This window comes from Megalopta genalis, chromosome 6 (assembly GCF_051020955.1).
Source record: "Megalopta genalis isolate 19385.01 chromosome 6, iyMegGena1_principal, whole genome shotgun sequence".
Taxonomy (NCBI): Eukaryota; Metazoa; Arthropoda; class Insecta; order Hymenoptera; family Halictidae; genus Megalopta; species Megalopta genalis.
Window position 1 is genome coordinate 11,264,171 of NC_135018.1, and position 17,274 is coordinate 11,281,444.

Genomic DNA, 17,274 nt, shown 5'->3' on the forward strand with positions numbered 1-17,274 from the left:
ATTTTTCATAAAGTTTTTCTTTACACAATTTCCTCATTTTTTATTCGCAACGTGACTTACTGATTTGTTTTGTGTACAATGATGTGTAAAATTTTATTACTGTATTTTATTTTCGAACGAAACGAATTGATCGATTTAATAATATACTTTTACTTAATACAAACATTTACTAGTTTATGTATACCATACAAGATCGACGAAAAAGCTCTATCAAAATTTTTAAACATTAGTTGAGAGCACAATGATAAGTCCATAGTTATTTCGCACATCGATTCCCGTGCGAATTACAAGTCAATTGCAAATCACAATCAATCAGGCGTCACATTGCGTTCTATTTTCGAATTAGCTGTTATGAATTGCATTAAACCAAATCTTATTCAGCATTTCCTCCAGTAATGGTTCATGGGTACTCTCACCGCACGTTGGATTCAAGCTTGTATCAATATTTTGCATTTTAATCGGCACGAATCAGTACCGGTACTATCGTGTTTGTTGTGCCTTTGGCTGATTTCCCTTTAATTATTCAACCAATTTCCACTTTACTTCTCATTTGAACATGTAGTTGATTCTGTTTATGCTACGCCGTACTTGCGTGCGCTGATGAACCAACAAGTGAATTTTGTGTTAACACTTTGAAGTGGTCAGTACTGAATGACAAACACTAGGTACAAATAATAGAAGCAAATGTGATTCCCAAATATTTTATTTCTAAATTTGGGATTTTTGTGCTTTCATCTGACTTATCATTGATGAGACTCGTAAGTCAAACGATAATAGATGTTACGATTATTATTAAACATCGTGTAAGATTGTCAGAGGTAAACACAGTTGTTGTTATTCTTACTATTACGATATAGTCAAGTTAATGATTTTAATTACCAAAAATTACATTAAAATTGCATTATTTTAAGAATTTGTCAAAATATGGAATTTTAACAAATTTTTCTGTGACTGTCATTTCTTAACTGCATTTATGCCCATTCTGGTACCCAAGATCACGTGATCATTATATTACAGGTCGTTAAATTCGCTTAACTTATAGACGACCAAAATGCCTGTCCGTTCAAACCTAATCACGTTTGAAACTATTTAATTTCAAACATATTTTTTGTAAAGTGCGCAAGTTATATGAGACATTCTGAAAAATAATAAGTTGCATCGTTTTAACGCTTGATTTTGAATAAAAGCACATGCACAGATCTTTTAATGATAAACAAAATAATCGTTCGATTATCGATGAGATTGTGGTCGCTCCTGAACAATTTTTATAAGAATTTATTATTTAGATTATTAGGAAGCGCTGTACGACAAAGTGATAACTATTTCCTCGAACGGTGTAACAGGGTCCGAAATGAGCACGTTCGGTATCGATCAAATAGCGACAGAGATACGAAGCTTCAGTTCGCAAGTCAATAGTTGCATGTTATCGCACGATGCGTTAACAAAATTGAGGAACCATGGTAGGTTCCGCTGTACTGCTGGAAAGTTAGTTACAGGTTTTACGCTCCTCAACGTCAAGCTTCTCAGTTGCCGTCGACGTCGTTCTCCCGAACATCCTTATTACCAAGATTTTCTCCGTTTCACGAAGAAATATTCGATAGCGTCACACATGACGAAGTTTGCGAATTATTTACTAGAAGGGGCCGAACGAAAAACAGGGTTAGAGGAGACCCGAATCTAGGTCAGTCTCTATATTCTCCCCTTCCCTTTCTATCCCGCTTTCCACTTCCATTTCCTCCTTCTCCCTTTCTTTTCTGTCTTTGTGTCCGACTACCCAGCGCCGTTTCTAAATTCGCCCACCAAACGCGTCACAATGCATAACGACGCGTTCCGCTCCGTTCCGCTGAGGAACCTTAGGCTGCGTTCAGCAATTCAAGTGACGCCATTTAGGTACGAACTATGCACTGACAACGACACGCATAGCGTTCCTTCGATCGCGTGATAGAGATATACGTGCACTGCACCTCTTCGCGCGAAATTGCGTTAACAGTTCTTAATCACTGACAGGTCTATCGGAAAGTTGACCGGAACTTGACATTCTTTAACGCGTTAGCATGTTCGTTACCGTTGTCACACGTGTGCACGTTTACGATCTTCTGGTTCACGTGACAACAGTCGAACTAATTCCTCACACGTTATAATTTCGCTTTCTTTTTAACCTTTTACACTGGAAATTTATCGGTAGATGCCTGTGACGAACCTTTGCAAAAACAGTTATTTACGAAAGCACCAGTGTGTTGAAGATCTTTATCAATAATCTTGTTCAGTACGCAACGAGACATTTTCTTGCATGTCTAGCTAGTTTCATCATTTATTTATTTTCTTGTTCCTGGCTAAAGGTGACTTGTGTAGTACGTCATCCCAGCGCAAGAGATTTTATAAAAGTGTCTTACTAGCTAATACCATTTCAACAGTTTTAATAGCTCGAAAGAAAACAATGAAATACCTTTCTCGTTCGTTTGTTTATGGTTGCCTCATTATTTAATAAAAATCATAGCACTCGTAAGTTCCAGTTTTCAGAAAATGTTAAGACAGTAACACATATTTACCTAAACAAACTTTCATTAGCACGAACATGAACTATGAGAATAGAATGTTTATGAAAAGGTTTATCTGAAACAACTGAAGGAATAATCATTACGTAGTATATCCTGAATCTTCAACAAAAGAATATTTACATTTTCTTTGAAAAATTTTGTGTTTTATTATAACAATTACCTGTATAATAATTACCTGCATAATAACAATTACCTGTATAAATTGTTCTGATAAAAAAATATGAAAAATGCTTTTCGAATGATTAACTTTATTAGTTTCAGATCGGTTCGTTTTAAGCATAAATCGACAGGTGGTTTTAGTGCAAGTTTGACATAATTAAACATTGATAAATGCTCGGGCAGTCAAGACACGTTAAAAATAAAATATGTCAGTACTGCGTCAGTACCAACGTACTGAAAGCCACAATAAAAAGTTCTAAAAATATCCAATACTGTTTGCGTATTGGGAACGGTATAATAGTTTTTAAAACTCACACACGTGTGATGTTATATTCCGCGCGTTTCACTAACGGAAAAGCGGTTTAGCGTTGCTTTGTAAATGTAACAGAACTGGTCCATACAGAAGTAACTATCGAACATCGGGTTGCAGGTTTACAGTCGTTAACAAGACTGCGGCTCTGATAACTACGGTACCCATCGTGTAACAACGCAAAGTTATGTCAGTGAACAAAAAGGTGAAATATTTATTTATTCTACACAAATAGAATAATGTTCCTTTTGGGCAACTTTTCCAATTTTACGCTGTCCGAATAAAATTTTATTTCCATGGAGCACGAATAAAATGTTTTACATACACACTTCCAAGGGAATTGCAAATATTTATTGAACTTTTTCTGTTACAACAAATATTAAATTTTTATAAACTTCCAATTTCAAATAGAAAAATCGTATACATTTTACATATTCAATGTGATCTGTACAATTTCGTTTTATTGAGTCGTCTTGTCCATAAGTTCGTGCGATTTTAATTTCAATTTTTCGCATAATAATTGCCTAACAGTTTTATGTCTCGTACGTCATCCGATAGCTTTTGTTTTCTCCTGTTGTAATAAAGTAATAAAGTGATTAATTTTTTGGGAACATTGGAGCGTCAAGTTTTTATTTACTACCAATCCGTTGGGAAAAAAATGTAAACAATGGCGGAGAATATTGATCATCACCGGAAAAAATATTTTACAATTTTAAATTTAATACATTTTAATACATTGAAATTCGGAGTTTTGCTTAATTTCATTATCGTTTAAACGAATCTATGTATTTACGATGTAATATTAATCTATCTTATCTCGTTCAGGAAATTTTGTAGATTATTCTTATCTAAGAAACTATTAGGTCCGTCGCAAACACTATACAAAGATAGACAACCAAATATGTGTTTTACGGTTGTAATTGATTGTGTCAATTGACGCATCGCTTCATCGCGCCAACAATTTAAAAGATCATAGAAGAATCAATCGCAAGGTTTTATTACTGGTACAAGTGTCTACAATTTGAGGCTGACCTATTTAACAAATGCAGCAGTGCCGTACTGGTTCTTCACTTTTTCTTCTCATGATGTATGTGCATAGATGGTTCGCTATTCTTCATCGTATCGGGAAATATTTCCAACGTATATCAGCGAAATTTAAAGACCTCGAATGGGACTCCCATTAGACATTAGTACGTGTAAATGTGACTTATATTTAAAATAACGACCTGCTCATATGCACACGTTGGCATGCGTTCGCAAAAACAAAATATTTTTATACTTTCGGCTGATATCGTGAATATATGATTTCTCACAGTCTGTAGCACACAGTTCAGCAGATATTCAAATATCCGACTCTGTACAGACGCTCTTTACATATTTCTGTGTGTTTGATATGGGGCTGTAAAATATTTCTTTTTATGAAAATTTAATTTAAATTACATTTTTCACATAAAGCTGTTACACGGCCGCCTTCCACACCAAATGACTTGTTTCTGTTCTTCTGCACAAAAATATAAAATGTAAGAAAGTATTGAAAATCTGTTAAAAATTGTCAACTCACTCCGAATAGTGAAGATGCAGAAGAAAATCTAATTAAATTTTGTACTCAATTCAGAAATGAAATAGTTTAGAATAGCATTTTACGTTGATGGTACTACTAAATGAATAAATTAAATATCATCACCATATTTATCAAAGTTGCTTTCACTGTATATTAATATGCACATTTTCCATGCTCAATGTACAATAAAAAATTTTCTTCAATAATAAAATTAAATAAATTTTACATTTGCAACAACCTTTTATATTAGTTTCTGTACAACGAATATTATTGTATCAAAAGTCTGTGTACAAAAATTATCAGATAACGTCGACGGTAGACGACAGATACGATTATAGGTGTGCAACTGTTAAAGTGTTAAGGACACAGCGCATATACCATTGACATTTTTATCAACTCCATCTCAATTCCACGGTTGTCGTAGAGAAATGGCTGCTGCTGAAGTTGGCTCGTTTATACGTAGTTAGAAGATAAGCCGTATACAAGTTTTATAGGCCTATTTCTCTTTGTGACGTAAACTTACTCCCATTTTTTAACTGATATCTCACGACTTTCCTTACACGCCCTATTCATTTCGTAGCGTTTGCTATTTTGGACAATGTCGCAAGACTGTTTCTGATGAAGTTGGAATTTCAGGCAGAAATATTTTCAACACAAGCTACGGGAACTATGTTGGGATTGGACAAAACAACGGAAACACTATTTACAAGTTGTGTAATTTTATCACTGCATGCGCTCCGTGAAATAGTAAAACTTCGTCTTGTAAACTTTTTTACAAAAACGTAAATAACGGAGATATTTACATGATTCCATTTATGTGACCTAACCTATAATTGAAAACATACAACAGTGATCTTTATTACATGTATATAATATAATTTTGTTGATTTCTTTATATGATATAATTTTGTGGCTTCCATATAACATCAAGGAATAATTATACCACATTGTGTATTTTTAATGATATACTGAGCTCTGTTCCGATTTCACGCACGTAATAACTTTGTGTCCTCTATACGACATCAAAGGATAACGGTATCATATTGTGTCTCTTAATAATACTCGTGCTCCTTTTTCTCATGTTCTATAACAAATTCGGCAATTCTATGGTAGAATGTGACTCAGAAGAAGCAGCATACTATTCACTTGAGGACGGAAAAATATTATTAAAAAAATAAGCTTGATGAAGAAATAAACAAATCAAGTAAAACCTTGGAAGTATTACGAGAAATTGTTGTTCGATTATGAATTAATTGTTTAGTGACATCGTTAATCAATATGATAAGTGTACAAATGTAAACGTTAATTGCCGAAGAAATCGTTAGAACATTACGTTCCATAACAAATTCGGCAATTCTATGGTAGAATGTGACTCAAAGAAGCAGCATACTATTCACTTGAGGACGGAAAAATATTATTAAAAAAATAAGCTTGATGAAGAAATAAACAAATCAAGTAAAACCTTGGAAGTATTACGAGAAATTGTTGTTCGATTATGAATTAATTGTTTAGTGACATCGTTAATCAATATGATAAGTGTACAAATGTAAATGTTAATTGCCGAAGAAATCGTTAGAACATTACGTTCCATCAAATATACATATGTATCCCACAATCTAATTACTGGAATAGCGACTTATCTGTTCAATATACATTGTTACATGTCGATGAGTATTAAATGGTGTTTTGTATACCTTAAGTATGGAAAATTTGAACAAAAGCATGCGTCATGTTATTTTACAATTGAGAAACTTCTTAATTCTTAAAAAGTTGATTTAGAAGAAAACGACTCATAACGTTCCGCAGTTTTGATTGCTTTGATAGTTTTGAATTATACAATAATAAGGTTTTGTATTACAGGGATATATAATTTTTGTTGCGATGAACTGTTACACTGGATGTTATTCATCTCTTTCTTAGAGAAATCCATACATCGAAAAACGATTTCAGAAATGAAATGAAGTGTTAAGAACGGCGAAAAGTGCGAATAAAACGAAGTGGCTCGAAATTGATACGTTGCGTGTGGTGGTGCGTACGAAACGGACGCGGCAGGTTAATTTAAGACGATCAAAAACATCCGCGGAATTCTCGGATGAAACAGAGGACCACCGATTAGTCCACTCGTGTTTTTACATTGTGCGCGTCATGAACCCGCCTTGAACGTTGGTATAACCGATCGGTGCCGAGAAAATGAACTCCGCGGCCCACCCGATCCGAGAATAGAACCCGATCGTTCGTGTTGCTCGCGAGAGCGATTTCGATTCGAATTTTCGCCATTCATTCGACTCGTCCCAACTATCACAGGCGAAATAGGAAGCTTCAAAGGAATCCGTGGCACGGCGGATTATTAAAGCTTCTTGCTCGGCTGCCGATTTCGCGCGAGGTTTAAGTCGGATTTAAAGGGCGAACCGCGGGTGAGCGGTCTCCGATTATTCCTCACAGAAGAACCTTGTTTAACGTTCGCTCGGGAGCTGTCAACTTTTGAATCAGATCATTTTTTTGAATGCCGTTCAATGAATCGGCTTACTCCTCGGGTAAATCGATTGAAATAGCAATGCAGTTCCTGTAGTTCTGTAAATTGAAAGGAAATTTTTTCCGATTCTACGAATCAGCAAAAGGTAGACAGTTATTTAACTGCAGAAAAATGTCATTCAACTGCGAATAAATATACAGAATATAACGCAGCTCAGGTATATTCTCTTGAGGCAAATAGGTTGTGAATATTTGTTAAACAAAGAAAACACAGTCATATGCAAGAATTTTTTGATGAATAGAATCACACTTTATTAACACGTTACCCAACAACTTTCTTCACAGTTACAATAATTAGAAATTTTTTTATTGCAGTAATTTCTTCGCAGAAAAATATCCATTTACTGCGTGCGCGTGCCTACATTTATTTGAATATTTAAACATTGATAAACAGAGAACAGAATTTTATCGAGACATAAAAATACGAAATAACAATCGTACTAGATAGATTATTACTAAAAATCTGCACGCTTGAGTACGGCAAGGAGTTAAATAACTGTTACTGTTGTTTGAAGGTATTAAACATTTAAAACATGTTACTTTTGTAGTCGATATCGCATTTACTGCAATATGCAGATTTTAATTAAAAATTCAATGGAGCACGCGTAATGAACTCAGTTCATAATTAACCTGCGTGTTATTTCGAAATTAATGAAGTGTCTTTCAATAAAGGCGATCTACTATGAGCCTAGAGGAAACTTATCGTCATTCGATAAGTCTAAGTTTATTGTTAAACGCAGAAACAATGATTACGTCAATTCATTTGATAACAAATCTGCGTTATTCATTCATATTGTTAATATGAAAATAATGTAAGTACATACATATAATACGAATATAATATAAAAAAGTTATAAAAATAATATAAAAAGTAGATATTTCTTCTACTATACTCTTTTATTTTAGTCAGCACTGAAAGGGTTCATTACAAGCGATTACTTTGAAACATTTCACGATTACGATAAATTGGCTTCGATTTTCCTATATTACAGCTTTGAAACATGTTGTTTCGAATGACCATAATTTTTACTGTATTTTTTACAATATTTACTGTCTGTGATAAGTTTATTGTGTAAGAATACTGTTGACACTCATATTACATTTGTACTCCAGAAACGAAGGATAAATTAGAAAAGATAAGTTTAACGAGTCGACTTTTTTATTTGTCCATAAAGCTAAAGTTGCGCGTCCGCCGTTCCTTTCGAAGGATCTTAAATCGAGTTCCCGACATTTATCTTTATTGGCCGCCGATCAAAGAAAGAAAACGGTTTAAGGAAATCCGGCGCACGGGAGATTACGAAGATCGATCGCCGTTGGAGCGTTAAGTGAAATATAAACGGGCAGGTTATTTTCGGGAATTTTGTTGTGAAATCTTATTTGAGACTTGCATACACATCGGTTTACCGTGTACCTTATACAATTGATATTTCCTTGGCTACACCAACGCCGCATGATATGGCGAAAACTCCATTATTTAGAATTTCATAACTTTCGTTACGTTTATGTCAAAGAGGTGTGACAAACAAGATTTCCAAGTACATACATGTTGTATGTTAATACAGCAATGAAATTTGATATGAAAATGAATGTTTGCTTTTCTAATAAATTATAAAATAAAAATCTTCATTGTTTAGAATATTAGAGAATGTTGGAATACTATAACATGTTGCAAAAATTTCGTTGTAACTTTCACAGAAGAGTGAACAATTTATCATTTTATAGATGGCAAAAAAATTTTTAATTATTTATATTTAAAAATATGCTCCATATTTATCTAATATATACAAAATAATACGCGAAAATAATTCATCCAACAATCATAATCACGATTTGAAACAAATATTTTCTGTCAAGAGTAATATATTTCGTATTTAACGGGTTCGAACAAAAAAACATTGAACGGTAACAATTTCCCAGTAATTTTACTGGAACCTCGCAAGCTGTTTTAATTTCTAATTACTTGAATTACAATAGATCACGCAATATGGAGTAATTAAAAATTAATACTAACTTCTGAACACCACAAAGTACTAATTACTATTAAACATATTGTATCAGACTGTAGAAAGTATTGATTGGAAAGAATAATAGCTAGTTTGCTAAATGACGTGATTCACCAACTAGATCTCACAAATATTAACTCTAACCTAGTATTTAAAAATAAACTGATGCATATCTACATTACAGTCCTTTTATCATTGCGATTACTTTGAATATAGTAACAAATAACCAATACAGTAACAAATATTAACTATAACCTAGTATTTAAAAACAAATTGATGTATATCTCTACATTATAGTCCTTTTATCACCTTTACTTCACCGACTATGTTTTCATCGACACAACGCATCGAGATTTATTGACAGCATGCATCTACCGATACTCTGAAAGCATCGACAAATTTTCTTAATCAACGCTCATTCTACAGACCTGTTCCAACCTAATCTCACCTGTCCTGACCTGTCCTCACATCACTTGACATGACCAGACCTCACCAAATCCGACATCAATTGACCTGATCTGACCTGATCTTAACTGACATGACAAGCCCTAGCATGTCCTAACCTAATCTAACCAAGAATAACTTCACTAAGCTAACCTAACGTAACCAAATCCAACCTAACCAAAGCTAATCTAAACTAATATAACCTAACTTGACCCAACCCAACCCAACCGAATCCAATCAAACCTAACCCAACCGAACTCAACCGTACTCAACAGAACCTAAACTAATCTATCCTAACCTAACCTACCGTAACATAATTCTGATACAACACGGATCAAACACAGAATAGGTCTCAATGATTATATTTGTCGATGATTTTGTAGTGTCGATAAACTCGTGTCGACAAAAACATAGTCCATGAAGAGATTGCCGATGATTTCAAAGTAACCCCCACCCCGTTGGTACGAAAAACGCCAAACGGAAGTCTATTCTAGTTGAACATATATATTGTTTCAAAACAGAAACAGCTATTAATTCATAAGAGCAAAAATAACGGTGCAACAGAAACCTCGTTATTTTGTGCCTCGTTTGCAGGCTTCTGAGGAATCACGGTTACGAAAATTCATTGAACGGTTTACAACATGCTTTACGTAAAACGGTTTGCTTATAAATCATCGTTTTTCCTCATTTTATATTTACGAATGGGATACTCGGTCGATGTTACATAAAATTATGTAGGTATGTAAATGCATAAACTTTGCACATTATCATGGATAATTATGCCCGTACCGCATTTTACATTTCCATTCATTATTTCAAGCACTGGTTAAAAGACCTTTATTTGGAAATATAAAATATTTTCTGAGGATTCTTTAGTTCTCTGTTAAGCAGGCGAAAGAATATAAGCTAAGTTTTGGCCTCAATAATTTGATTGCAAATCGTTATTTAATAAAAAGGAAAAGAGGGTTTCTGACTCGAGTATGATGCATACGATACATATAATGCCTGTCCAATGAGACAAATATTATCATTACACTGTGGATCTTTATGCAAATTCTCATTTTCATACGCCATTTTATAAAAATTAGAATTAAAAAAAAAATTTCCTTCATTAATTATAACGTGACTAAAAAGAGAATAAAAATACTATTAGACCTTGTTAATTTATACGTTCACTGTTCTCACTTAAACGTATGTATTGTATTGTATGTATTATACAAAGAACGGCAAAAATCAATGTGAAATGGCTAAACATAACATTTCTGTTTAACCGAATAGTTTTCACCAACCAAAAAAGGTCTATCTATGTGAAAAATACCTGTCCAAATTGATATAGCTTGGCATGGTATGTGAACATCAAAATTTCATACAAAATGGTAATCAAAAAATTCGCAAAGGAATATATTCAGAAATAAAGCTTAGTGTACGAATATTTAACACTAGAACTAGCTGAAGGGTCGAAATGGCTTCTGAATTTTTTATTTACGATTATGAAAATTACAAAAATATTTCTACGATTAATTTCTTATTAAACTTTCATCCAAGTATGTATTGTAATAGAGAAGTTGTACGAGGTTCATGTAAATTAAATGTTGTCATTGTTACAAAACCATAGTCATTAGTGTAGTTTAGCGCTCGTTAAGATTTTGAGTTCTACAAGGAATCTTCACGATTCAAGGCAAATTCGCCAATGCGTGTCGCGTGGAATTATAGCGCTTCGAACGTTGGTGAAAAAAGCATGATGCGTCACTTACAAGCTACGGTAACGCGATCCACGTAAGTTCGGGAAGCTCGGCGACCGGTTGATGCAGTTGGTCGCACAGCTGCGGAGATAGTGCACGTCTCCAATGCGGTCGCGCTCCATTCCTCGAATTCCCCTGGATTCTGATCCGCAACGCACGCAACACCGTCGCCGATTTAACTCTGTCACAGTTCACCACGGACAAAGAGATTCCCCGGTTCCGAATAGCGGATCGGAGAGCCACTCGCGGTCGCGACCGCGCGCATTCAAACCGAAACCGAGACAGAAGCAGAAACCGAAACCGAAACCGAAACAGAAACGGAGCGACTGATACGGAGCAGAGACGGCCGGATACCTTTCGAGAACCGTGTCTCTGCGCTGTGATTCACCTCGACACGCTCGGTTCTGGTTTTCATTCGCGAGGAAGTCACGCTCTGCGCGAACACACCCCGGAGCGGATCTGCTTTGACGGTAGCCGAGCGACGAGATAGATCGGTAATTAATTTCGTCGATCGCCTCTGCGATTAATTTCGGGAGAAATTAAACTCTCTCTCACTCTCTCTCTCCCTCTTTCCCTCTCTCTCTCCCTCTCCCTCTGGAGAGAGAGGATCGACGGCGAACGAGATTACACGAGGCATGTCGCGAGCATCGACTAGTCTCGAAGAGGGTCGCGGGATCGTCGATGATTCACGAGGAGCGCATACAACTGACACTCCGGATTCGAAAATCGACGAGCACACCGAATCGATAGACACGCAGGGATTAGAACGACACTTCACGGCAGCTAGACGGAATCCTCGTCGCGGATCTCTCCTCTGTCAAACGCTTTCCCTGCCTGCGATTGTCAATTTACTTTGCGTCACTGGTCAAAGCGGATTTCGAGATTCCGTCGGTTTTGAAGGTTCAGAAAACGGAAAGAGGATTTCACGGTGCGTAGAGGAATGAAAACGGAACGGAAACGGCGCGAAAACGTATGGCAGTTGCGTGACGTCGCGCGTCGCCAGCGAAGCGCAAACTTGAGCGCGAAATGCGACAGGCGACAGGTGCAAAGGTGAAGCCGAGACTGCGCATACGACGAACGACACAGTACGACACCGCTCGCGGCTCGCGAGAAACTGTCGCGCGTTAACGCGATACTCGACCGCCCTTTCGTGCCCGAGGGTCTGGCGCAGGTACCATCCCCCTTTCTTACCCCCACCAGAGACCGGCGTCACCCCTTGCTCGCTCCGCACCCTCGCCACTTTCGACCTTTCGACGCGCAACCCCCTTTCGAACTTGTCCCGCAGCTGGATCGGGGTAATCGAACCCCCCACCTACATCTCCGGTCTCTCTCTCTCTCTCTCTCTCTCTTCCTCCCAGCAACCTGCAACCCCTTCCATCCTTATTATTAATTTACTTATCGGTCAGTGCATCTCATCAGGTTATCGATATTTTTGACAAATTTTTGGTCGATTTTTACAGAGTTTCTGTTCCACATGGGTCACCACCAGTTACAGGACCGCGATATTATAAAGGGATATGAGGAAATGTGGGGCATAATCGAGTACGTGGTTCGAGATAACTGCTGTGGCTTTTTTAAGACGAGAGGTGGTAGGGAAGAACGGATAGACACGGACATTTCAATGTCTTGATTGTTATATCCGGGAGAAAAATAAATAAACGATAGCGTGAATGTTTATGCTGAGAGACAATCGAACTGGTGCATAGAAGAGCGGAATCAGTGACAGACGTTAGTTTCGAAGGAAATGTCTGGAAACGTTTGAAAACCACTCTAAATATTTAAGTTTAATCTGTTCTATGTCTAATTGAGTTGGTCAACACTTTCTGTGTATAATGTGATAACACACCTACATACGCACGCGCACTGTGTGAATAAGTGAATAACACCGGTTTCGATTCTGGAAAAAAAATGTCTGCAAACATCTGTAAACATTCTGAAGTCTAATCTGTTGTATATCTAGTGGAGTTGACTCGACACTCACTGCATATGTATAATGTTGACAAATCATATTGTCTATGATGGTGAATAAGTGAATAACATCAGTGTGGAGAAGAACATCAACAAACGTTTGTAAACATCTGCAAACGGATAAAACATTAAATAAAGAAAACTAGATACGTAATTAAAAAAATAAGTACAATACAAATTACATAAAATGTAATGTAACCAATTGTGTGCTTAAAAACCGTTCCTTTTTCTGTGAATGTAAATGTAAGAAAGTACGTGGAATTATATAGATTATTTATATTCGTATACATCTATATAAATGAATTCATTTATGCAATTTAATTTCCTACGCAAAGCGCAATATACCCTCTTACTAAGAAAGTCATGCGCACATAAATTTCTCATGAAGACGTTTAAAGAAAATTTATTGAAATCGTCAGAGCATGAGATTTCGCCAGCGGATACATTATGAAGCATAGCAGATACAGAAATAACATGCGGTGATTTCATACCACAGAAAATAAGGTACGCGAACATTTTCTGAATCTTTTCTGAACTCCAGACTCCAATGCGGTTTGGTAAGAAAACAAGAGGATTTATTGGAACATAGAAGATAAACATATTTAATTTTGAATCATGTGATAAGTTCCAAACAAAATTAAAAATTTCATTTGATTTCTTTCTGTCGGTCAGAAATCAAGTCAAAACCAAATTTTATTTTGCGTAAAGATTCAAAGTCTAATAATACATTTATTTGCACGATATGATTTAGTATGACAATACTACTTCATTACTGAATTTTACGAATTTAAACGATACAAATATTTTATTGGTTGAAATTTTGTTTCTTATCGAAAATTCTATTTCATCTGCACTTCATATCATATTACCTTAACTGTTATTTGAAATATTCTCTTGAAATTTCATCCATCCAGAATATAGGAAAGCATAACCCAGATTTATAATGAAACCATTGTCTAAATGGGATTAGATTGCAATTATAAACTAAGTCCTTTATCGTGGTCGAAAATAAGAAATTATCTATTAAAACCATTCTCAATGCAACGAATAATGTGACATTAACACAATCACACAAGCAATGAAAGAACGAAACAATCTTCGAAATTTTGCAATTTACAGCTTCGGGTATACAGACGCTCTCAAATGGATGTCCCATCGTGAATTAATCAAAATGGCGTTTACAATGAACAGAAAAAAAATACGAAGCCGTTTTCTACAGTCTGATTATTACAATTCATCTGTCGGCTAGTTCTCCACGATTTATTCCGTGTCTTTCACGAAGCCGGCTTCTTTTGCCTTTGCCCGGACGTAGACAACTGGATCTCCTTCTCTCTTTGCTAGGTTTCCCGCATTTATCCGGCTGTCTGCAAGCCCGATTTGTGCACAAAAGGCTGTGTCCAGAACAATAAAAGGATCCTGACGATTCCGTGTCAAGATTTGGCTTAACGCCTGACGAAGTTAAATCCAACGGATCCGGAGCTTCGTGTAATTGAAGCATCCGTGATCGGGAACGGGAAAAAATTCATCGACGGACACGACATGTCGACGGAACTGTTTCTTATAAATTGTTACATCAGTGTATTTCTTGAGGATGAGGAGCAAACTTTCTAGGGGCTAGTATGCTGTCAAAATTGTCAAGAGTATGCTGTCAACAATTGAAATGAGTGATAAAACATGGTACTGTAGCGCATGTAGGTGTACATGGATTTTTATAGGAATTTAAATGGAAACGTTAAATTACAGTAGATTTTTAATAGAGATTTAAATTATAATAGATTGTTAATAGAAATTTAAATTGTACTTAATTTTAAATACAGATAAAATTAATTATTATAGATGTTTTATACCAAATTTAATTATTATGAATTTTATTATAAATTTAAATTGTAATAGATTTTTAATATAAAATTTAATTATAATAAATATAATTTGTAATAACTAATTAGATAATAGAAATAAGTCTAATAAGAAATATTTCTATTTTTCCGTTGTACATCTTTAATATCAGTTCCATAAAAGATTTTTACTTAATTAAACTTTTCCTTGAAATCTCAACTGCACCTCAATTAAATGATCTTTGTGTACGTCATAAAACTTCTTGAGAAAAGAACAGGCAAAGTGGACTGCTTGGATGAATTAAAACGAAACCCTACGTGTACATAACACTTATAAAATATGATCATGGAAATGAAAAGAATTTATTAGATTTCGACGATTTATGTTAATGGAATATTGTTTTCATACTTCTCAGCTACATTTTTTGATATTGTCAATTGTTTAGTTTAGAAACTAGTTTCTTCGTTTGTCTTCCCCGTGTTACCAGAAATAATTGAGTTCCATTACAGGCACCTTTTGGTTAAAACAATTAATGCGAAGATATTTTTCATTTTGTCCGCGAAAGTGCGCGTTTAAGTTCGTTGTGCAACACACGGAGAAAGACATTCGGAAAACAGTACAACAAAAATGATTGTTTTCGAAGCATACCAGTGCAAAGTCTCGCAAACCATAGCCCGTAAACAAAGACCGAAGTGATCGAATTATTCCGCATGCCAGTTAGTCTTCACTGTGAAAACTGTTTTTCCGATGGAAAATTTCAACCAGTCTTTCGGCAAATGGCTCGTCCCAGGTGTTGCCGAACGGCTCTCGCCCACCATGGTTACATTTCACATAGCACGCGCGTGAAAATAAAAATGTTCAAACAGACGTAAAGTGGAATTCACGTACCTCCGATCGTTTTATCTATCCGTACTCTGTCCTTGATCTGATCAAGATTTACGAATATTTTCGTGATACAGAACGGAATGGGTTGTGACTGCGATGCTGGAAATTTTTTAATATTTCAATTGAAAAGAGAAAAGTGAATTAACAATAGTTATTCTTAATGGTTATTTGAAATCAAGCATGAATAAACAACTGGAAATATCATGTATGTATCATCGTTGTTCTGCGGATTTATTATGTTCTTCTTTCTTTCTCAATTTTGAAAATTGCATTCTCAACATCCTTTGCATTCGAAGCTATTTTAACTCCAAAACCAAGACATTTCTTCTTACCCATAATATTTCCACTGCCTTAATTATTCTCATTTTATATGTTATATCGAACCTATTTTCTCATACAATAATTACGGTTTTAACAATTTATTGGATGTAGACAATAATGTAAAAATTCTTTTGGAAAATGATACAGCAATTATTAGAGTCATCTCAGACTTGCTATTCGAGAGCAAAGGGTATATAAGTTAATAATAATTTATCAGTATTCTTGAACTTGCCTTCGTATATTTGCAGCACAGAACCAAAGGCTTTGGCGTTTTATGTGCGTTATTTCAGGCGCAAATCAACAAAATAGTTTCATTAGCGAACAAATGGTAGCTTCAACATAGCAACAAATTTGCACTGAAAATCATTCTACGAACGTCAATGCGTGACATCAGCGTGAGTAGTACGGCATGTCTTCGTTTCCATTAATTTTAAAAACCGGCTTGCATTTGACGCGGACAAGCATACGCGTGTGATGTACGTCGTTAATAATTAATACTAACGACGCTATCCCTTTACCCGACTCTGTACAATATTCGCTGGTGCAGAATTTTTCGTCGAGCCAAAGCGACTTTTGCGGGAAAATTGTGAGCCCCTGCATTTTCGGCTGTTCGTGTTTTCAGGTTCTCTCGTCCTTTGAAAATACTTAGGTCGTTAAAACGATCTTTTGAAATTTCGATAAATTGACGTCGCTGCGAGCGTGTTCAGCCCAACACAAGTCGGGCGCGCGAGATTGCAGAATAGGTATTATGAATATCTTTCTGAAAACTTTAAACGCGTTTTCCTCGAAATTGCATTCCCCAGACACGGATTTTCCGAAACTTTGTATACCTTTGGAACACGTGTACGTGGAACACCATCCTCTGTTATCGTAGAACGCTGATAATGAATATTCTTTAAGGGCTTTGGAAGCAATGACTTTTTGGACGAAAACTTCAACTGTAACTCTGTCGTTT

General features: G+C 35.7%; 1 protein-coding gene and 1 long non-coding RNA gene across 6 annotated transcripts in view; one reads left to right on the forward strand and one right to left on the reverse strand.

The window, feature by feature from the left end:
• LOC117227272 (uncharacterized) overlaps positions 1–17,274 on the reverse strand; it is a 197,053-nt gene that overhangs the window by 135,571 nt on the left and 44,208 nt on the right. The gene's annotated exons all lie outside the window — the stretch shown is intronic.
• Positions 11,400–13,564, forward strand: LOC143259579 (uncharacterized). Its single transcript, XR_013033592.1, has 2 exons — positions 11,400–11,803; positions 12,770–13,564. It is a non-coding gene; the product is annotated as an uncharacterized LOC143259579 (long non-coding RNA).